The 22,857-nt window shown below is 42.0% G+C and overlaps 1 protein-coding gene across 5 annotated transcripts in view; it reads left to right on the top strand.

Moving 5' to 3' along the window:
* ACSL3 (acyl-CoA synthetase long chain family member 3) overlaps positions 1 to 22,857 on the top strand; it is a 503,023-nt gene that overhangs the window by 98,512 nt on the left and 381,654 nt on the right. The window contains exon 1 of one of the 5 annotated variants that reach the window (XM_069213475.1): positions 6,581 to 6,771. The exons of the other annotated variants lie outside the window; for them this stretch is intronic. The gene's annotated coding sequence lies outside the window, so the exon portion shown is untranslated. Of the gene's footprint in view, positions 1 to 6,580; positions 6,772 to 22,857 lie in introns of those variants that run through there. 5 annotated transcript variants of the gene reach the window in all.

A 22,857-nucleotide genomic window follows, 5' to 3' on the forward strand; every position in this document is an offset into this window, starting at 1 on the left:
GATCACTGTGCTGCTATCTCACCAACCAATGCAAATTTTAACAGAAAAGAAAGTATTTCAAGTCAGAAACACAAAAACGAATACACTATGCAATAAAATGAAATTGCTGTTTCAATTTGTAAGGTTTTAGTGGTATTTTTTGCTAATGCCGCGTTTCTAAGTTGCGGTACAATATATCGGTGGGAAATGGGCTTTCAGAGTCGTTTTCACCCCATCACACAAATAAAAAGGAGCGCACAATAAAGTACTGACAACAAACAGGGAAGTGAAGGTACTTCCTCAGCTTGGAGTTCACTGCTAGCTCACATTATTCATTTTAGATTAAAACTGTGTGCCAGGAAGTTTCGTGCCCTGTCCTGACTTGTGGCTAAACTACTGGGATTGTCTACCAGGACCACAGTGTGGTCTTCTTACAAAGAAAACATAGAATTTTACTTAGATCTCACATGGATGGTTGTGTGCTTTAATCATTCAGTTACCATACACCATTCAGAGACTCTCATTCCTGCGGGAACGAGTTGGCCCAAGGGGAAAAAAGGTCTTTCAGCCAATCTGAATGTATAAACTTTTGATACTCTTGTGTGGGCCCCATAAACCCAACCATCCAGATATAGAAATATTTTTCAACCTTCAATTTTCAAAAGCAACTAAAAAGCACATTTTCTGGACCTAGATATAGCTTCTGCCATATTTGGTGTATTCCCATTCACCTGTTTTGGATGTAGCACATTCCAAAAATCCCTATGGAAATTGCATGGGGATTTTGTTTTGGGACCCCATTTTTTTCAGTCCCCGCTAGATGAATCACCCTGAAACTTTCCCTGAAGGCATTAGGCCAAAAAGAGTTTTTTTTTTTAATTTTTTTTTTTTTATAAAGTTTCATGAAGATTCATCAACTGTGACAAAGTTATTAGTCAACCAACAAAGCCATTTTCTATGGAGACACCATTGTGACCATAACTACCAAGTGGCGGCCGACACTAGGTATGTAATATATTGAAAAAACTCTGAAACGTACTAGTTATGTTATGTTATGTGTGCATAACTTGCATTGCCCATCCTGTTTTACTCTTGCTAGACTGCCATTTTTAGGTAGATCCTAGCAGGCAGCAAAAGCTGTATGCAAAGAAAACCTGTTGTGGGCTTACTAATATCTTGCAGCCCACCCATTGCTACCATTGATTGACTTTAAATCGCTCATTTGCTTGTTTATTATTCAATGGCTTTCCATGTCCCAGGTTGTCCATCTTGAGCACAGACTCTACCGTCTCTCTGATTCGCTGGCTTCTATTCTTCCACTGCTCACCTTTAGGAAACATTCAATTTTGGTTGAGCACTTCCCGAGAGTGTTTTTTAGTGTTTTTTTCCCCCTCCCCATCGCCCTTTCCCCCAAATACCCAGCACTGCACTCTGTTGTTTTTTTTTTTTGTGTTCTTCTCCCCCCGAACTTCCTTGTCTGTGTTTTATTCAATTTGTTGCTTCCCGGCTCTTCATGTTGCTGTCACTTTTGAGTGCTTTTCATTCTCTTTTGTGCACTTCTCCCACCCCATACTCTGTTTTCTTCTCTCCTCAATCCCTTGTACTCTTTGTTTTTCTGCATGTATGCTTTTCCCCGCCGCTGTGTTGGTCTCTCCCTTGTGTAGTGCTCCCCACCCCTCCTCTCCAATTCGCTCCTACTTTACCTCCCTCCATCCACAGTGTTCTTTTTTGTTAATGTTCCAAATTTGCACTTTTGTGCTAAGAAAATCATTTTTTTTTATTTACCGATCCAATTGGCATCCCTGCATCTTGGATCAGAAACTAAAAAATTTAACTAAAATGGAGACCATGTGATAATGCATGTGCATGACAGTGGAATGGCTCAACTGCCAGCAGCAGTTAAATGTGGTGCCTTTTTAAATTTTTATTTTTGACAGCGCTACATAGCATCAGGATCAAGGATGATGTTGAATAGAATTGCCAAAAGGCATATGCAAAACCCAGCGGTCCCTAAAGCGAGAACTTTTGACTTTACCCATGCTTTTCAAATGGGTGTTTTGCATAGCGCACGCAGCATGAGTTACTGCGTGTTGTGTGTTCATTGTGTACTGTAGTTGCTGAATATTAGTGGTTTTACGCAGTTCAGCTAGAGCCATGACTCTGTTTCTAACTGTATATATCTCATCCACTAACTTAACATGTAAATATGTTCTCTGAACATAGTGTACTAATCTAGTTCATGAAAAAAGTGAACACAGATAATTTGTAACTTTATGTTAAGCATGAGAGAGAAATGGAAAATCATCCAGTGGCTGAGTTGCACAAGGAGTAACCAGGAGAATCTTTGCTTCCCCACTCGACCAAATTATCCTTTCCTAGAAAATTACTTTATTTAACTGTACCTCATTTTGATTGACAAGTTTTGAAGGCACCTTTAAAGTAGGATAGTTCAGGATGTGCTCTTTCTTATAGCCTGCCATAGCGGGCTATACTGGCCATTAAAGGGCTATTCTAGCGTTGGAGGCCTGAGCCGAAGGGAGCGGGACTTTAATGGCCTGTGTAGCCCAGCTAGGAAGATTTATAAGGCTATTGGAACTCTGTGCCACTAGAGGGCAGAATCTTCTAATAAATAAAGCGAATGCCTCCCAGAGACCCCTTGTGCTCCCTGAGGCCTTTATTCACAGTTGTTGCTGTGTGAAAAACATCAGAATGTTGGAGCTCTGGGTTTTCATCAGCCATCAAAAGCCTGGAGCACTCCAACGTCTTCAGTGGAGCTCCCAACATTCTGATTGTTATAATAAAACTTAATTTGTTTGGAGTTTAATAGACATGTTGCTTCACATATGATATTGGTCATGTACACATGACAAACTCAAATCTCTTGCTTTACCTGTGGTAGCGTTTTCGGAATTGGGGATGGGGAATTCATGAATGTTTCTAAGTTCATGTCTAAAAACAGTGGTGGCTCGCGGTAGGGAAAAGGGGTGGGCGCTTGGCGAGGCTTCTCTGCCATAGCTAGGGTGACCACCCGTCTGTAATTTTCACAGACTGCCTTAATTTCCCCTGCCGTCCGTTGTCTTTGATGAAAGGCTTAACGGACAGCATTCGTCCGTAATTTTAGCCTTGCACCTAAAGGACAAAATGTAATTAGCACAGATCAGTTTTCTCAGCTGGATTGAAAGGCAGGAAGTTCTGTGTGCTCGGGGGGGGGGGGGGGCAGACAGATAACTTCTTGCAGATAATAAAAGGCCATCTTGCCAGGGTTTCTCCGTCCCTAAAGAAATGCAAAAGTGGCTGCTGGTAAATCTACAAACGTAAGTCTGCAAATGTAAAGGGGCTTGGAAACCTGCATTGACTTTAATCAAAGGAGTCACTTGAAGCTTTCTGATGACAAAGAGATTTTCTTTTAGAGTGGAACTGTAAGGGTGTTCCAAGGTGAGCGGTGGAGTGTGTGGATTTATTGGACTGTTACAAAAATAAAAGTTTGTTCTAGGTATAAACTGTATATTCAAATCTATATTTTAGAAGGACTAAATTATGATGTGTGTAATGCATGTTTAAAATAAGGACTTACACATTCACAGTTCTTTCAGGGACCGGGGTCCTTCTATTTGTCTCTCCTTTTACCGTTTTAGGGTGCAGAGGGTCTAGTGATGCTATTATGGTGTATATATACCACGGGGTTTGGGTATGAAATGTTCGTTATATAAATTTTAATGTGTTTATTTTATGGTGGGTAGTAATGTGTATGTGAGTTAGTGGGTATTTTAATAACGTAATGAATTTTACCTCACTTCTTTTTTAATAGCATTTATGTGATGGCCATTTATTGTTATATTTGTTTTGTTGATTTTCATTAAAACCGTTTACATTTTTTTTTTTTCTATTCCTATATTACGACTGCTCATTGGTCTGTGTATGTATGTTTGATCAGAGGACAGTGTGGTGTTAGAATATGATATTTCCATCGAAGGGGGTTTTATTATTATACCACTAAAACAAATAAAGCCAGCAAGTTGAAAGCAACAAAATGAGTTACAAACCACAAAGCCAATGGCAAGCAGTGGGCGGAATGCATTCCCAAGGAAGCTCTATGAAAGTACTTAAAGTGACAGCTGTGGGACACTTTATGGGAAAAGTCCAGTATTTTAATCCATTCCATATCTTGCAGAGGTTTGGCCACATCAATCACCCAGGTAGTATGACGAGAAGCCCTGGTTTGGTCTCAGTGTTGCAGAAGGGGTCTGTACACCCATTCTATTAATTTGCCTCCAGTCTCTATGGTGTAGAGCTTCTAGCACACCTCATGTGTGGGTGGCAGACATAAAATAGGTCATTCAATGATTGTTTAAAGTTATTGTAAATAAGGAGTTGACCGGGGTGAAGGTGGTAGTCTGCCACAAGGGTTTGGAAATTTAGTAGCTCGCTGTCCAGAAACAAATCCCCCAATTTTGAGACACCTGCAGCATGCCACTAATGGAGTTGCTCTGAGCACAGCCGTCCTGTGCATGTGGGAAAGCTTAGCAAAGGTAGTGCAGGAGCACAGGGTTTCTTCGTGTCAGCGAGTTTACAGGTTCTCGCAAGGCAAGAGAAAGCTGTGCATGATCACCCCGTATGGTGATCTGTAGAATGGTCAGTAGGAAACAATGAGCAGTGCAGTAAGCCCTCCTCAAAAGTCTTTATGGATAAACCCCATCTCATGCAGGGGGTGGGCAGAAAGCAAGCGAGCCACCCATTGCACCTATGCTGCTGAATACTAGCGTTATTAGTCCAGAAGGCCTAATCCACCCGCAGTCACAGGTAGCTCTAGAGTAGAAAGAGCTACCCGACGGTGCCCCAGCGAACAAATCAGATGTGTGGCATATCTGAAGAAGGAAAGAAGTACGAGCAGGGGAAGGTATGCAAAATAATACTATCATTGGGGTAGCACGCCACCTTCACTAGTGCCATGTGGCCCATTACAGAAAGCAGAAGAGAAGACCAAAAAGCAAACTGGGTTGGAGGGTCTGTGACGCTGTGCTGAGATTTCCATCCTGCAAATGAGTGGGAGAATGGTAGATATTAATCACGAGTTATAAAAAGGTAACTGAGTCCCAGTTCAATCTGAGGTATAATTGTATATAAAGGGGAAAACAGTGCCATGTATTAAACACTAATTACTATTTAAAATGTTTACATTTTGTTTTTGCAATTTGCATCCCAAATATTTTAAAGATTCTATGTGTACTTGACACTTAAGGATAACCCAGATCACTAGTTTGGCTTTTGATCAATTTCAAAACCATTTTAAGACATGGACAAAGCAGGCAATTGCCTTGCACAACCTTGCAAGGGGTCTGACCCCTGCTCACCCTTCACAAGCACGAACAGAGGACCATTGCACCAGAAGGGTTTGCCAAGGTGGCTGGGTACTGCTTGTTCAACCACTTGACAGTGCCTCTTCTGTTTCTCTCCTGTCTGCAGAGACATCTCCCCAGGTAACCAATACCTTCTGATAGTCTTGGTGGACTCATCTTGTCTGGTTTTCGGAATTGTCCCACCCTGTTCTTCTCTTCCTTATTTATCCGATTCTTAGCAACAACCTCCCATTTGATCTGGATTTCATTCTTCTCTTTTATTATCTTTGATTGGTAGTACAGGCTCCCAGTTCTGAGGTAATTGTAGAGTCCCAGACACACACACTAGTGCTGTGAAACTACAGTCAAGTTGTGGGCACCTTACATCATGAGATTGGGTTTGAGACTGTCGCCCACACCATCTGCCCTGCCTCGGTAAATGTTTTTTTATGTTGAAAGTCCATGGGCGGTTGGTGTGAGCCAGAAGTTTTTGTTCAACTTGTTTAAACTAGCATAAGGTAAAATACCTTAATGTTTCCCAAACTGTTTGCAGAAGTTTAAAATGTTCAGAAGCATAATCAAAATGTTGTTGCTTCTTTCTCTTTAAGAAAGATTGGGTAGGGGTGAGGGCCTTGACACAGTGCTGAAGAGCATTAATTTAATACTGAACAAGGACATAATGTGACACCTGAATGTAGCATACCAGGAGGCAATCACAAAAATACCACAATGAATAAATAGTGCTATGTTAAAAAAGAGTAAATAAAGGCACTGATAACTTAATGGGGGTACGGCCTCTTTTAGGTGTGTCTGTAAAACTGACGGTTTTTTTCCTTGAATTTTTGTCCTGAATTTGGACCCTTCCTCCTGAATTTTTTACAGTCCTGTCTAGAATTCGCCTCAATGCCAGGTGGTTACCCTACTCATAGCGGGTAGTAAAAAAACAAACAATTTTGGTTAGCTGTCTTGGAGTGATACAGTTTACTAAAGAGGAACGCCAGCGTTCAACAAATATGTATATAACTGTGCTTTCACTCTCGCAGCCAAACAAGTCTCCTGGCTCATCTCTGCTCTCCCGATGAATGTGCTGGCTTGTCCAGCTCCACCAGTTAGTTCGGTGCAAACATCGTATTAACAATTTCCGCGCGTGGATTTCTCGATGCATTCATCTTGACGAATGAATCCTGTGCCTTACGAGGGCGTCCGCATCGAGGAGACACGGTGACGTCACCTGAAGGTGCTGACCACCCTGTTATTGTGAGATCACAGCGCGCAATAACTGGGCACCTTTTAAGACGTACACGGCGTCTGTTGGAGAGCACGTTCCGTCGTCATGGAGATAGACGCCTTGAAAAGCGCGCCACTTTAGTGTCTCTACCTCTTGTGGCTCCTGCATCGGCTGTGGAGATGAGCGCGCGCGGCGGGACCGCGCTGCTGCAGGCGGCCTACACTCCCGGTGAGCGAGGTCTACACGCCAGATTACAATCATGCGAGGCATGGGGAGGAGGGCTGCAGTTCAAAGACCAACACATTGGTTGTCATTGCCTTATGCATTTAATGTTCTGATCGCACACAATGTGCAATTGTACATGAGGTTTTTAGCATCGGTTTCAATAAGGGCCAGTAATCGCCGCCACACTGTTTGCGTTGACACCATGTGCTCATAGACGTTTTAAGGCTTCGGCAAAAGGGGCTCTAGCCCTAGGCCTCAGCCTTTCAAGAGGCTTCCTGATAGAGCCAGTGCTGTTCTGCAGAGAGCCTTGCCCTGATGACCTTTAATAATTCGTAAACGATTGCTTTAAATACCGTTTTCCTTTCATTTATTGTGGGTGTTGTGTGAGTCTATTACAGATATTTTGCACAGTAATGTGTTTGTTTCATGCAGCATTCATAAATAAAATTTTCTTTTAGATCAAAACAGGGCCTCACATATGCGAAATTAGAGGGTGTCACGGAGATTGTGTTAAAATATTGAAAACACCCGTCAATATCCCTGGATATTAGATGTAAACACATTTAGATTTTGACGAGTGTGGCAGGCCACTGGCCAAAGAGCGCATGAAATACCTGAAATTGGATTATAAATTAAAAGCTGTTCCAAACAGGTCCTCGAAAATACGTTTGGCCGAGGGCCCCCCTAATTCTTAATATGTCACTGCAAATGCCTCCTAGTTCACTTTGATAGACGATTGGACAGCTATTTTTTCTCTGTGTCAAGTCTCTTCTGCCTCATCCACTCATTTCAGTACCCAACTTCCTGTTATCATTGTTAACTTGAATTCCCTGACACTGAGATTGTTGTCAAACTTTTCAATGATCTATTAACTCTACTTCGTGCGTGGAGGATTGCATCAATAATCGAGAAGTTACTATGATGCACCATTTCAGAGCTGTCATTTCACCTAAGAGAGCATTTTTCCTTACGAGAAGGGTTGACACCCTTAGAAGAAAACAAAAACATCCATTTGGTTATGTATTGCAATTCTAGAAGGACCAAGAGCTGGTTAGTGAAAACATTTCTGTACATTTCTCAGTATTAGTTTGTAACATAGCAGTAATTCCTTTATTTGCTTTAATGTAATTTCGAAATCGTGTGTGTGTGTGTGTGTGTGTGTGTATGTATGTATATATATATATATATATATCTCAAACATTTTTAAAGTGATTTCTTTGTGTGTTATTAGTTTGTCTCCCGAACGAAAAAAATGGAGACAACTGTTATTCCCAAATTAATTTTTCCCCACGAGTATAAATGTTAAAATGTGTAGAACAGGCAGTTAAATTACCGTTTAGATGACCAACATATTTACGAGCATTACTGTGGCGCACCAAACCAGGGAAAGTGTATGGTTCCATCTAGGGCATATCTTAAAGTCCACAAATTGCATATACTAATAAACGTATTTTTTACATCTTAAAAATAATATTTACATCTTAAAATAGTCCCCTGAGTGTTTTTTTTGTTTGTTTGTGTGCATTTCGTCAGCAGCAACATGAGCCCTAGCCCATTAGAAAATTGTTGATATGCAGTGTTCTTGGGCTCAGCTACCGACATTGCCCTAGCTTTTGCTACCGCTCATTTATTATAGTTCGAACAAATGAACTGTCAGGAGCCTTCAAGGCCAGGTCCATCACCATTAAAGAGGTCAAACTTGACAATATATGGAGTAAGTGGCACAGCTTAAGATGCAATATCCTCCAAATCTTGACAAGGTCTTAAAAACACTAGCTTCACAGAGGTATCAGCAGACTTTAAGCTAAAAAGAGGTTGCTTAGTCATAGAAAAAAGAACAGCACCTCTTAGCTAGTTAGATCTCCTCAGATGTCTTTCCACATTGTCGAGGGGTTGGGGCTGCCTTTCTGGAACTACAGCAGTTTTCACAGGCTCAGTTTCATGGTTAAAACTATACATCCATTTGAGATGTGCATCATTTACTATTGTGAAGTGATGTCTGCATCTAATGAAACTGCTGTGCGCGCAATTATATGGCGTTTCAAGGAGCAGGTGCAATGTTAGTCCTAAAAGGAGCTAAAATGAAGTGGCTAATTTGGGTCTGCTAAACCTGGGATTGTTTGCTTCCTCACATCTCCAAAGCATGTAGTTAAACAGTGAGCCAGCTAATGTCTGTATTATTCTGGAGGACTTTAAGCCCTGTGTAATTAATAGTACCACAAGTGGTATAAATGAACCGAAGAGGCGTGAGAAATACACATGCCAAAACAGAAAGCTTCTGGTAAATATTTCTTGCTGCATATTCCTTACCCTTTGAAAACTCTCCAGATCATCAGACTGGATCTAGAAACTTTTCAGTAGTACCTCTATGCGCTGGAATATGGTGCCTTGCAGCTCAGCACAGATGCTTTTTCACTCAGGAAATGACATGCAGAGTCTGTATAGGTGCCACACCTGTGAGCTCCTGGCAGTTCCTTTCTTTCTGTGCCACCAGATGCTCTACCATTCCTTTCTTCCCTTGCACACATCCCCCCCCCCCCCCCTCCCCAATGACTGAGTGAGAAGTGCAAGCCCTTTTGGCCAAAGGGGTTATCAAAAGAGTGCTGGTGCAAGAAGCAGGACATGGATGTTATTCCCACTACTTTCTGATGCTCAAGAAGGATAGAGGCCTCTGGCCTATTCTAGACCTGTACCATCTCAGTGCCTTCCTCTGGAAGGAGAAATTGAAGATGCAGGTCATGTCTCCCCTCTACACTGGAGCCTGGGTGGTGGCACTGGGCTTGCTGGATACCTAATCCATATTCTCGTCCTGCCTGCCTTTTGGCGCTATCTGCGGTTCGTAGTGGGACAGAAGGATTTCCAGTTTGCTGTGCTCTCCTTTTGTCTCACCAGTGCCCCTCAGGTGTTCACAGAGTGATAGCAGTGGCGGCAGCTCATTTTAGGATGTCTAGGGTGCTAGGCTTCCCATATTCGTTGACTGGCTGTTGAGGGTGGGCATGCCCCAGGCAATCATCAGCCAATTACAGACTACAGCAAACTTCCTATCATTAGTTGGGTACACTATTAACATGTCAGTCACACCTGACTCCTTCTCAGACGCTCCCCTCCAACAGAGCCACGCTGGACATGGTTTGGTTTAGTGCCTTGCCCCTGGGAGAATCCAGGATATTCAGGCGATGATCCTGATCGTTCAGCCTTTGTCCACTATTATGAGTGAGGTCGAAACCATAGGCTGTTGGGACTGATGGCCTCCTACATCCTGCTGGTCGAGCATACCAGATGGCCTGTGCCAGCTCTGAAGTAGGATCTGAAGTCCCAGTGAGTCCAACATCAAGGAGATATATGGAATAAGGTATATGTCCATATTACAGGGAAAACCGCAAAAGATCTACAGTGGTGGCTGCTGGACCGTGATTGTGTTAGGAGCAGACCACTCTCCTTTCCCCACCCAGAGCTGATAGTGGTGACTGATGCATTGCTTTTGGGTTGGGATAGCCATCTGGGAGAGGTGGAGATCAGAGTTTTCAGGTCTCAGGCGAAGTCCAGGCTTTCACATAATCTTCTGTTGCTGAGGCCCTCTACTTAGCGTTGAAAGCCTTCCTGCAGTCCCTCAAAGGGAGGCTAGAGGTGCTCACAGACATCACTACCATGTGGTACTGTAAAACAGGGTGGGGTCACGAACCTTGTGCCAGGAAGCCTTGCGCCTCTGGAAATATCTGGACCATCAAGGAGTTTTCCTGGTGGTGAACCACCTGCCAGGATCCTTTAAAGCCATGGCAAACACACTCTGACATCTGTGATCTGCTAGGCATCGACAGCAGTTACACTACGATGTGTCGCAAGATCTCTTATGCGACTGGGGAGAACCTTGGCTCGATCTGTTCACCATGGCAGTGAATATGCAAAGTCAGCACTTCAGTGTGTTTGAGTTTCAAAGGTATCTCTCACTCAGAGACGTGTTCCTGCCTTCAGTGGAACTTAGGAATCCTGTATGCCTTTTGACAGAAACCACTCCTGCACCAAGTTCTTAAGAAGATCAGGACAGATCAGGCCCAAGTCATTCTAGTGTCTCTGGATTGGGCACAGAAAGTATGTTATCAAGAACTCCTGGGCTTGAGCATATGTTTTCTGATCAGGCTTTCCCTCAAGGAGGACTTGCTGTTCCAGCAACAGGGGTGGGTTCTCCAACTAGGTCATCATGCTTGTCAACTTCATGCTTGGAAATTGTGATGACAGCTGAACACCTTCGAGCTTCCTCCAGAGGTAGTTAAAGTCATCTAGGGAGCCAGGCATCCCTGGACGAAAACTGTATACACCTGTCATTCGGATAAATTTGTGGCTTGGTGCAGTACACACCAGATTGACTTCCTCTAAGCCAAGTTATCTGATATTCTGCTACTTTTTCTTTCTCTTGCCGGGCATGGCCTTGCTTTGGGTGTAGTTAAAGGTTATCTTTCGGCCTTCTTACGGTTGCCAGATCAGCTTTATTGTTAGTCACCAGTTGTGATTCAATGTCTGAAAGGCCTTCAACATATGCTTCCTCCTTTTCCCTTTGTCATCGCCATAACCTCGGAACGACGAGTGAGTGAGCTTCAGGCTCTGTGTTAATACACCATACACTACCTGCTTACCAAACAAACTGGTTCTGGTACTTGGCATCTTTCCTGCATAAGGCTTTGTTGCTGTTAAACGTTGGTCAAATCATTACACTGCTGGCCTTCTGTGCTCAGCCTCACCCCTTTAAGGAGGAGAGACTCAATCGATTAGACCCCAAGAGCTCACTAAGCTTCTACATTGACCATGGCAAAGAATACTGTGTGGCTGTTCAGCTCTTTGTGGGGTTCTTTGGAGCAAAAAAAGGCAAGGCAGTGCAGAAAAGAGCCATCTCATGCTTGGTCGTGCTCTGCTGCGTGTTGGCTAAAAAGCAGTTTCCGGGCGGACTTGTCCAACATGGCGCCTGTGTAGACCTACTCTATGTGAATTCCACCAACCACACATTAGACTGGGTAGAGACACCAGGATTAGAGCCCCTACGTCTGCGTGATGTGCAGCCTGGGCCCTTGAATGACTGATGGAGGCCACGACCGATGACTGCAACCGTGCAACTCTTCCACAGGTGGAGACTGCAGAAGGCGCAACATCTCATCAGCATCCTTAAAATGGCAGCTGGACTGACTTCCTGGAGGGCCTGATACTGAAAGTTGGGGAGGAGAGGGCTGCATAAAAAGTGTGCATGCACTCTCATGATTGCATGGTTAAGACTCTTAAGCCTTGAAGTCTGAGGCCTTAATGCTCCAAAAAAACAGGTGGGCATCTTACCTTTCTTAATTAATCCACTTGTGACACGTGCCTCCTTCAGGAAACCCACAACATCCGCACTGACCGGAAATGCATGAGGTCTTGTTGGTTTGACCGCCAATGCTTCTCCTGAGGCGCTAGAGAGAGGACAGGGATTGCCATTTTGTTGGCTACTCATTTCCCAGGGAAGGTGTTGCAGCTACAGGCTGAGCTCCCTGGCAGACTGCTTTCCCTGCATCTCAAAGCGAGAGGCTACGCCTTTACACTAGCCACAGTATATGCTTGAATGATCATCTGGAGGCATTCCTCAGGGATGCAATTGGATGGGTGGTGGCCACTGCAGACAAGGACATCCTCCTGGCGGGAGGGGCATGGCTTGGTCTTCAACACTGTATTTGATGCATCTCTGGACGAATCAATACACCGGGTAGGACAGGCAGGAGCTCTCTCGCTACAGGGCAGACACTGCTTTCGGAAATGGTGCTGGTGCATGTGTGGAGACAGCGCAAACCACAGGCAAGGGTGTAGACCTTTTTTCTGGTGGCACACCAGACTTACGAATGACTGGACCTTTTCCTGACCTCTCCACTACTCACCACAGTCACAACAGCGGTAGACATCCGGGCGGCGGCCCTTTCTGATCACTCGCCCATACTAATTACACTTCTACCCTACACTGGGTCCTTTCAGCACTCTTGGCATTTGAATCACAAGCGCCTCTCCTACTCTGCCCTAGCCGCTAAATTGCTGAAGATATACGCCTCTATTTAGACATTAATGATAACTCTGATACCCCTGTTGCCCAGCTTTGGGACACTGAGGGCTGTCATTGGAGGCCACTTTATTGAGTCAGGTGGGGGGGGGGGTGGGGGTTCTGGGTGTGCTGCACTTATTGAGGTACTATCAAGCCCCTCAGCTTCGGTACATGGTGGGGTGGGCCAGGGGAGCACTAAAAAAGATTGGTGCTTCATAGTTTGGGCTGTTGCCGGGTTAAATGTCTGGAAAATCTTGTGGTTTCCTAAATTAAATCACCCATCGGAGGTACACATACCCCCAGTGGTTTATGCAACAGTAGTGGTGTAGGATAAAGTACAGAAATGACACCGCCTCTTCTCCTGTGATTTCCCCTTAACTCCTCTACTGGGCGGCCTAGACCGCCCCCTGGAGGCCCAGGGAAATGCACTGCTATGTTGTCAGGAGGCCAGCTGTAAGAGGGTGGAAGACTTCTTTGATCTGGAGGGGATCATGGACTTTGATCACCTCCGGACAGACTATGGTCTTCCCTCTTCGGCATACTGGCAATAGATTAGCAGGCCTCTAACACCATTTAAAAAATAGATCCTTCCATACCAATCAGACAAACTAAATATCTTGGATATTTATACATTTCTACTCAATCCTACCAAAGCCCCAGCACAACGAACATGGGAACAGGAATGTGAACGAGAATTCACCCCCTGTGAATGGCAGGGCATTGTGCACCAAGCACGTGCCTCAGCCTGCAGAACGTCTGGTAAGGAAATGCTCATTATTGATATTACACACCTGCTTGGGTGGGCCGATGATGGCCGGGTGGAGATCCTAACTGCTGGAGACACTGTGCACAAGTTGGTACTTCAACACATCCTCCCTTGCACTGTCCCAAAAAACAGAAGCTCTGGATAGGTGTCTTAGCAGATGTGACAAAATGTCTGACACTGAATTACCTTGATTTCCTAGCTGTTTTCTGTTAGGCTTCCCAGATGTTTTGACCTATCCACTGAAATTTGCGAAAGGGCGGTCTATTACATTAGCCCTAGATGCATCTAAGCAGGTTCTGCTATCCTGCTGGGTACTGATGCTGTACCAGTGCACTTAGATTGGCTTCACAAACTGTGGGAACTCCTGGGGATGAAGAACCTTATGGTAGTGTCTAAGAATACCCTACTACAATTCAGTAAAACGTGAGGTTCCTGTATACAGTTCTTATTGGGTGAGTTTCAGGTGTTAACATGCCCCATCTATCTTTGCGTACTGTCACTCATGCACCTGACCCCTACCCCAAGGGACTGATCCCTTCCAGATCTGCTCCATTTGGTCTCTCCCTGGAGAGTAGTGGGTGTCCTATCACGGATCTCTTCGGTCTGTCGAGCCTATCACTCCTTGCCCTCTCAACCCCTTTGACTACATTACTCGGGGTTGTTATTGTTTTGCTTTGTTTCCCACTGGACAGTGGATGTAGGTGGGAGTTGTACTTTTCTCTGGCTAAAACCAGTAAAACAGAGTTGAACCTAAAAAGCAGCCTCCAAAAGGACTGCATGTTCATTTTGCCATTTCCAAGGAGGCTACCACTGTATTGGTAGCTGGAGTCCCTGTCCTAGACATCTGCCAGGTAGCTATGCAGGCATTCCCCCATATGTTCACAAAGCGCTATTGTCTGGACTGTCAGTTTTGCCGAGAGGTGCATTTTGCCCCCTTGGTCCTGCAGGACTTTCTGGTTTGAGTCCACTCACAGATACACCTCAAAATAAGTACTGTTTTTTTTATCCATTCAAATGGTGAGAAATCTGGCTAGAAGTTTATATCACAAGAATAAGTTACTTACCTTCGGTAATGCCCTTCCTATTGGAGGTTCTGTCTAGCCACTGATTCCTCCCCAATCCTCCTTGTTTTGTGATTGGACCCTAATAAGATCCCACGTCTAGGGATTTGCCCACTGTCTACCAGTGCGCTTTTGGGGGTCTGTATCTGGGGTGGGTGGACAGTGCTGAAGACAACTGACATCACTGTGCAGGAGTGGTGCCTATAATGGCCCGAATGTCAAGGCCGGAAAGGAGCGGGGTCCATGTGGAGCCACAAGGTGCCATCTTTTGGAGCATATATGTATTGCTGAAACGTTTTTGGATCCATTCGGATGCTTGAGGAGTTTTTAAAAAGTGAGAAATCGGCAACTCAATAGTCTCTACCAGAAATAGTGTTATTGAAGGTAAATAACTTATTCTTCACTACCAAGCTCTGGAGTGTGGCTAAGCATGCAGCACTCCTGAATCCAAAACTGAGTGAAGCAGATCGTTTCCAATGAGATTCCTAAATGATTCATTGTAAATCTGTTTGTTACATGAAAAAATTAACTCCCTAGCCGGGTTAAGTTTAAAGCAACAACCTTGAAACCTTTGAACTGGCTGCCATGCAAAGTCATTCTGTTTATCGAATACGTCAGCATTTCAACCAGAACTGTTATACATAGAGAATGTTGCTTAACTGGACGTTTAGAATATTGGAAAATGGGACATTGCTGTACTTAACAATAGAAACACCGTAATCCTTTACTATCTGAGTGCATGAGGCCTAGGTTTGCAGCATTGCTTGACTTGGTTCTTTTGAGGATTGTTGAATTGGGAAGTCCGTTGTGATATTTACAGGGTTGTGTGGGTATGAGAGTGACGGTGATTCTTAAAGAAAGTTTTCAGGATATATTGCCAAGGAAATGTAAGTGGGATGCAAGAACCAAGAAACTGATTGTTCATGCTATGGTCAACTTGTGTGACTCAGTCAGTTGAATCAAAACCTTAACACCTGAATGATTCATCTCAGTATCTTTTAGAATTCATTGTCTTTTATTTTGTTTGCAATATACATCATCCACTTGCAGGAAGGATAATATTCACCATTCAAACACATCCATAGCATTTCAATTGTGTACTTCTACAGTTAAAAAGTAATCACTTTCGTGCAAGTGTTAGTCCTTTTCTTTTGAGACCCCTCACCACACAGGTTGTAGAATTAACACACTAATTGATTGTCCTCCTATTTGGCCTTTGTCTGAGCATGTGCTGCAAGTCTCCTAACTGCTCTGCCGTGAGATTAACACTATCGTTTCTCTAATATTCGGTGCTGCCTAGCGCATTTCACAAGACAAATTACTACAACTCATTGCGGGGTACTTTATAAAATATTCTCAATCAGTTAGAGCATGTCTCGTGACGGAGGCAGGGAGGAATTGGTCTTGGCATGTAGGTGTACTCAACCATAAACAGAGTGAATCTAAATCCCCCATTTATTTAACAATAATTGTTGATCTGGTCTTGGAATCTGAAAAGACTACTTTCAGGTACCTAGACGTTTAGCACAGCTGTTATGTTACCTTATTATACCTTTTAAGAAAGGTAAAGCAAGCAGAGGAAATGCCATCCTACTAGATAGTCTTTTATCATCCTAGCAATGTATTCTAAGGTATTCGTTTTGATTTTTCCAATTCCCGCACTGAATCAAAATGTTCATAAATGAAAATTCATGCTCATTATTATTTAATGTTTATATCCCTCAGAGGTCCTAGAATCCCTGAACACCGCTGTCAACCTTTGATTGTATGTGTCCTTAATAGATCAGAAATCTGTTGATTCATTCTTAATTATGGGACATTTTAATATCATTATTTGGAGTCATTTCCTAGAAATAGCATTATTTTGAAACATTCTGTAGATACCTATGGGGATATTGATATGAAGTAAGCCTGGTCAATCTGTACAACATCTCCTCCAGATCATTATAAAAAAGGTAGACATGAATAATTTAGCTGTTGAAGCTGAGCAAGATGGGTGCATAATATCTAATGGTTGCTTTGAAGATTATGTTTCGGATAAACCAGCTGGTAAGGGGCTCACTGGATTCTCATTAATTGATTATATAATATTGAATTATGCCCTGCCTGGTCTGTCATATGGCCACATAGTAAATAGTAGATTGAGTTCGCAAAAAGTGTAATCCTGGATGTACTATAACAAGGGATCACTGACCAGACCTTGAAGGAGACTGCCACTGAGAGTGTGGAATCGAGTAGTAGTGTATATTGGAATTAAAAACACTACGTTATTAGCTTGTGAAGTGCAACCTGAATGCACAACGGTTAAATCATGCAAGGGCAGTAGCATTCTGAAATTTGAAGTGTAACTAATCTTCTATCTGTAGTTGACCAACATAGATGTATGCCAAAAAAGAATAACCGCAACTATAGAGACCAAACCGATCACTCTGTCCTCTGAATTGAATATCTTGATCTGTAGTTTTAGAATTTTTCCAGAAGTCAAGCCAACTTGATAAAAATTTGAAAATTGTAAAGTAAATAAACACCAGGATACAATTAAAATAAAGTATGTCTGTGTGCTATGGCACATTTACAAAGCTCAGCGCGAAAAAATAACTGCAGGCAATTTTGATAAACTCTAGTGCGAGCTTGTGTACCAAGGGTAAATTGTTATGTAACAAAGTCTACATCAACAGTGGTCTGAATTGATTTGTAATTAGTCATCTGACAAAACAGATGCCTCCGAGTTTATTTTGGATCAGACTTTTCCTCTAATAGTACTCTACATTTGTCTCTGAGAGTGAAAGGGGTAGCCAGGTTTACCAGTGATGCCTTATTAGAAAGGTATGTAAGAGCAAAGGGGCAGTTGTGTCAAGTGGGTGGCTGGAAAAAAGGGTGGGGAGTCCAAAAAAGTGTACTTCCCATGTTAATTCCCGTATACTCTGTAGACATGACTACAACCTGAACTGCTGGACTAAATTACACCAACTTTGGCAGAACATTAGCCTTTGGTCCGCAGATCACCATTTTTTCATTTGGTGTAAATCCATTCAGTAGTTTTTGAGATATTAAAGAGAAAATGTGTATATGTATATATATAGTGCGAGGGCGGCAATGTGGACAACCCCACTTCCCACAGGGACCACGACCTCCCCAGGTCTATTATAAAAATATTTAAGGGTGGGACCAAAAGGAAATTTGTATATCTAGGGCCACGGGTCCAGGGAGCGTTCCTGCTGAAATCTGATTGGCTGTCAACACTTCACACAAGAAATGATGGCAGCCATTTTGGATCTCGGCTTCACCCAAGTCCCAAAACAAAACATACAAAAAAATGAAAAGGTGTCAGGGTATATATACACCCTACCTCCCCAGCCTCAAGTATTTGTGTAGCGAATAAACCCGTGCCGTGCGCGTCTGGGTTTTGGCAGAGTTTTTGCATGACCAGTTTGCACTCTGCCAAAACCCCTGACGCGCACAGCACAGGTTTATTCGCTCCACAAATACTTGAGGCTTATCATGGCCATCATTTGCCTATACTATTTGATTTCTCCCAAGGACTCATGACTACCAGCAGCTTGATCTATGTACCTTTCGTGTTTACATATAATTTTTTATATACATCTGAAGCCTTGACAAAGTCTTGAAGACGAAACACGTGTTGGCTGTTTTGCTGTATGGACTTATTGTTACATTCGAACATCCTATTGTAACTTTGACCATTTTTCACCATCTGGCTGCTCTGGACACATGGTCATTTTGTACAACGCAGTCTTTTGATTGAGATTTCTACTTTCTACCTGCACTTATAATAAATCTACACATCATCTTCCAAGAACGAACTTTCTACTTATTCTTGAAGATTATCAGGATTCATGCTATTGGTGTGCCCTGGCCACTCTTCTTTCAATGAGTTATAGATACTTGAAATAACTACAACAGTTGAATTTCTGTGGTTTTGTAGGTTTAAAATGTCAGCTTATCTGTAACAACCCTGTAACGTTTGGTTTTTAAGTGAATATATGACCGGAGCCTTCGACTGGCCATGGAGTCTCTAAACAGAATTCAACCCACCGCCAGTTAAAAAAAAAAAGAAAAAAAATGGCTTACTTGGACTTGCTGACCTTCCATTTATTATGTTACCACCTCATCTCCAAACAGTTGCCATTACAGTAGCATATACAAAAAATGCTAATCAGCATCCTAGTTTCATAATTGTTGTGAAAGAGGGGTGAAGCAAATGACTAGTTCATGTTGAAGATCTACTCGAAACTATTATTATTGTGGCATTTTACGTAGATAAACACAACCTTTTTGGTTTCTCACTAATAAAGTTCAGTTCATCATTTCCTGTTTCTTGTATTTACTTCCTTCAGATATCACTAGTGCGCAGGATATTTACACTTATTAAAATGTTCTGATTGCCTGGAAATGCTGAACAAAACTACAGATAAATAATGTATTTCAAGCATTTTCTATATTAATCATTTTACCATAGTACTGAATAGGAACACCATGAGCTAATTATGAGTGAAGTACTATTTCATTATGGTAAAGTTTCTAACAATATGTTCATTGCTATGTTTCAACTCCCCTTGGTGTTTGTGATAATTTCATAATGGCACTTTCCAAAAGAGGAAACCCTATGGCAGAATTTTGGAAGATATCCATTGAGACATTACCTCTTTTCTTTTCCTATTCAAATTTGAGAACCTAGCAAAACCAATACCTTGCTTTCTCACTCAGCAACAATGTTCATAATCAGTGTATTTTACTCTAAGGTTTAGCCCCTTCAGATGTGAATATTTCTTACAAATAGTATTTTTCCATAGTAGTAAACCATTTCACCAAAAGTAAAATACTCATTGAGACATTACCCATCTCTCTTCCTGTTCATTAAAAGTAAGGATGCAGCAGTGACAATAACTTACACTGTCTCTAATCAAAAATACGTGATCCCGTTACATTGTACATATTTTCATAATCAATCAAGTGTCCTTCATAAATATTCCAATGCATGTCAACTAATTTAGCATGATGATGTTTTTCTCTTGGGGCCCCACTCATATATTACAAGTGAGGTCATCTTTTCTTAATATCCCTTGCTTCCTCCTTATTGTCATAGATTTAAATGCAACTCTGCATCTCCATTCAGGCCTCACGGAATCTCCGTTCCCATCAGGATAATCCACTTGGATTCTGATCTGCGTAATGTAGCTCCTGGTCACTTCCTCTGGGGCCAGGAGTCATATGTTGAATGCAATAATATCTTAATCCTGTTTGATCATCATGTTGTTCCCAAATATGTTTGTCCATTGAATAAGTTGTGTATCTATTGCTGATGTCTCACAGGTGGTGCGATATGTGTAGTTTAAGTTCGACTGTACAGCCCACATATATTTTTCCCACACTCACCCTCCAACACATAGACCACATACAAGGTTTCACAACTTATCCATTCTTTGATCTTCAGCACCTTTCCATTATAAAGTTAAATGTTGTCATACTCTTACCGAATGGACAAGCTTTACATTTTGAGCATTTCCAAAAGCCCATTTCTCTTAGTTTTAGCAAATTTGAACCATATCTATTTTGGGGCACCATGTAGCTTCTTGTTAAGTAATCCCCCAGAGAGGCTTTCTTGTAGGTAATCTGTGGGTGATAAAGCAATACTCCTTTCAGTGTCTTATCCGATAGTAATAAGCTACAGTTCTTTTTTTTTTTTTTTCTTTTTTTTTTACCAATTCTCTAGTTTTTTGGCTCACAACATTAAATGGAATGATACATCTAATCTCATTGTCCCATATTCTATTGTTGGTAGATTTTTGTTTTGGTATCAGAAGTTCATCTCATTTCCGACTCCTAGCGCTCAAGTCATATCATCTGTAAGGACTGATTTGGAATACCCTCTCAGAATGATTCTTCCACACGGCTCTCATCCGTGCCACCAATACCTCATCCTCTCAACAGTTATGTCTGGCTCTCAAAAAGTCACCATAGGACACACTCCACTTTAAAGCCAGAGGGTGTCCAATATTCACATGCAACAAACTGTTAGTTTGTTGGAGTTTTGTGGATTTTAGTACATATCTTGTCATCTTTAAAATAGATCCCAGTATCAAGATAATTGATATTTGTTGTGCTTGTCTCATAGGTGAAATTAAGATGTTGGGGGTTACTGTTAAGGGAGGCAATGAATTCAACTAGGTCTTTTTGGTCCCCTTCCCAAATAAGAATAGATCATCAATATAGCGTGCCCAATAAATTCCATGTTCCAAGGTCTCTTGATTTTCCTCTGTCCAAACAGTCTCTGCCTCCCACCATCCCATTGTCCAGTTTGTGTATGTTGGAGCAAAGGATGTACCCATCGCCGGCCCTCTTCTTTGTAGGTAGTAATCTCCAAAAAACAGAAAAGACATTGTGCGTTAGGTAGAAGTGTAAATTAATGTGTTTTCTGGAGGAGAGATTGATAATCAAATCTATATATACAAAATCTAACTCCTGTAACACTCGTAAAGGAAGTTGCAGCACTCCAGGGGTATCAATTGCAGGAATTATATTCAGTGAATGGAGGGCACATCAACACGTTTCCGCACTACCTGTGCCTTTGTCACAACGTTGGTTAACTTCCATTAAATGCAGTATATACAAGAATACATCACTAAATGAAACATAAGCAGCGGAAATGGACAAAAAACTGCTACTAGAAAAGTACTGCCAACTTGGAACAGTTCCAGTTCCAGTTGTTTTGAAACTACCAAACAATAAAGCCAAGAAATTACACACTGTTCATGAGACAGAATCAAATATATAGCAAGTAAACAAAAGATATCAAGTTATGTGACTTGTCTGATCATGCTCTTATGACAATGTGGTTAACCATTTTGTTTAGATTACGATTATCAATTTGTAGGCAATCAAATACCCCTGCAGGCTGTCAGGTAGTTAGCCAATACCATGCAATATTCTAAGGCTATTGTAAGTTGATCATATTGCATGGGTTTTCAATCCGCCAATCAAGTCCAAGTGGGCCTAAATGAAAACTATAAACATAAATAAGCCACATTGACCTGACTCTTAATCATGTAGTAACTGTGGTGTCAAAGATATCCAATGTTCATAAATAAATACTGCCTCTGCATAATCAATTATCCAAATGTTTTCAGTAGTTTTTGACCATAAAAAATATAAATATTAGAAATGAGTCATTGTGTATCCGAAAAGAAACCTGGAGGTTGTATAACAATGCCTTACTCAACCATAAGACAGTGGCTACAAAATGATCTATTCGAAAAGCTCACATCAGAGATGGACATACAATTCTTCATCAGTATTTAACCAAAATGATACTTTACAGTCCATTTCCAGAGTGAATTTGGACTCCAGCCTCCATAGTTCACACTCCATATTGCTTGCTCTCTGTTTTTTAGGAACATGATCTGTTTATATATATTTTTTTTAGGGTTTTGTACGTATAAAATGTGAGCCTAACTATAACGTCCCTGTAACCTTATTTAGGCACACACACATATATATATACACACACACACACACACACACGTACGTTAGAATTCCTGCCATGCTCCTATTTGAGGTAGAATACATCTTAATTAAGCATTGGTCTCGTATCCAATATCAGAAGGGAAAATACTTTGTTCACTATACTCTGTAGGGACCGTAGTCCCAAATACATGCTCTGTGGCTTGAATTTAATTTCTCAAGCATATACTCATTGGCACTGTCCATTTGATATGCTGTTGTCACCAAAGGATGCACTCTAAGCTAAGCTGGCTTCTAAAATTAATTTATATTAAATCAACCTGTATATAGTGTATTTTCCAGGAATTTTAATCATGCACTACGGACTTAAGAGTTGATTGTTTGGTACTTAAATTACTGGTCACCAGCCAGTGCTCCAATATCCTTGTTAGTTGAACCTCAATGAATAATGAAACTGGGTTTTGATTCCTTGCTATCCACAAGATTAGATGCATTACATTTTCCTGAGAAGAAGCAGTCTACCTTTACTAGTTGTAATAGGTGTCTGGGTTGACTACTCCTATGACCAGTAGGGATGACTCCTTGGTAATTCAGATGTGCAGGATCTTGATTTTTGTTTAATTGTCGGGGCTTAAAAATACAGCAGCCTACGTTATTATATCCATCAGTTGAGAAATGTTGGGTGGTGCCTTAAGCTAATGATGTTGCCTTCATTGAACATGTCTGTT

Source organism: Pleurodeles waltl, chromosome 11 (genome assembly GCF_031143425.1).
Source record: "Pleurodeles waltl isolate 20211129_DDA chromosome 11, aPleWal1.hap1.20221129, whole genome shotgun sequence".
NCBI lineage: Eukaryota > Metazoa > Chordata > Amphibia > Caudata > Salamandridae > Pleurodeles > Pleurodeles waltl.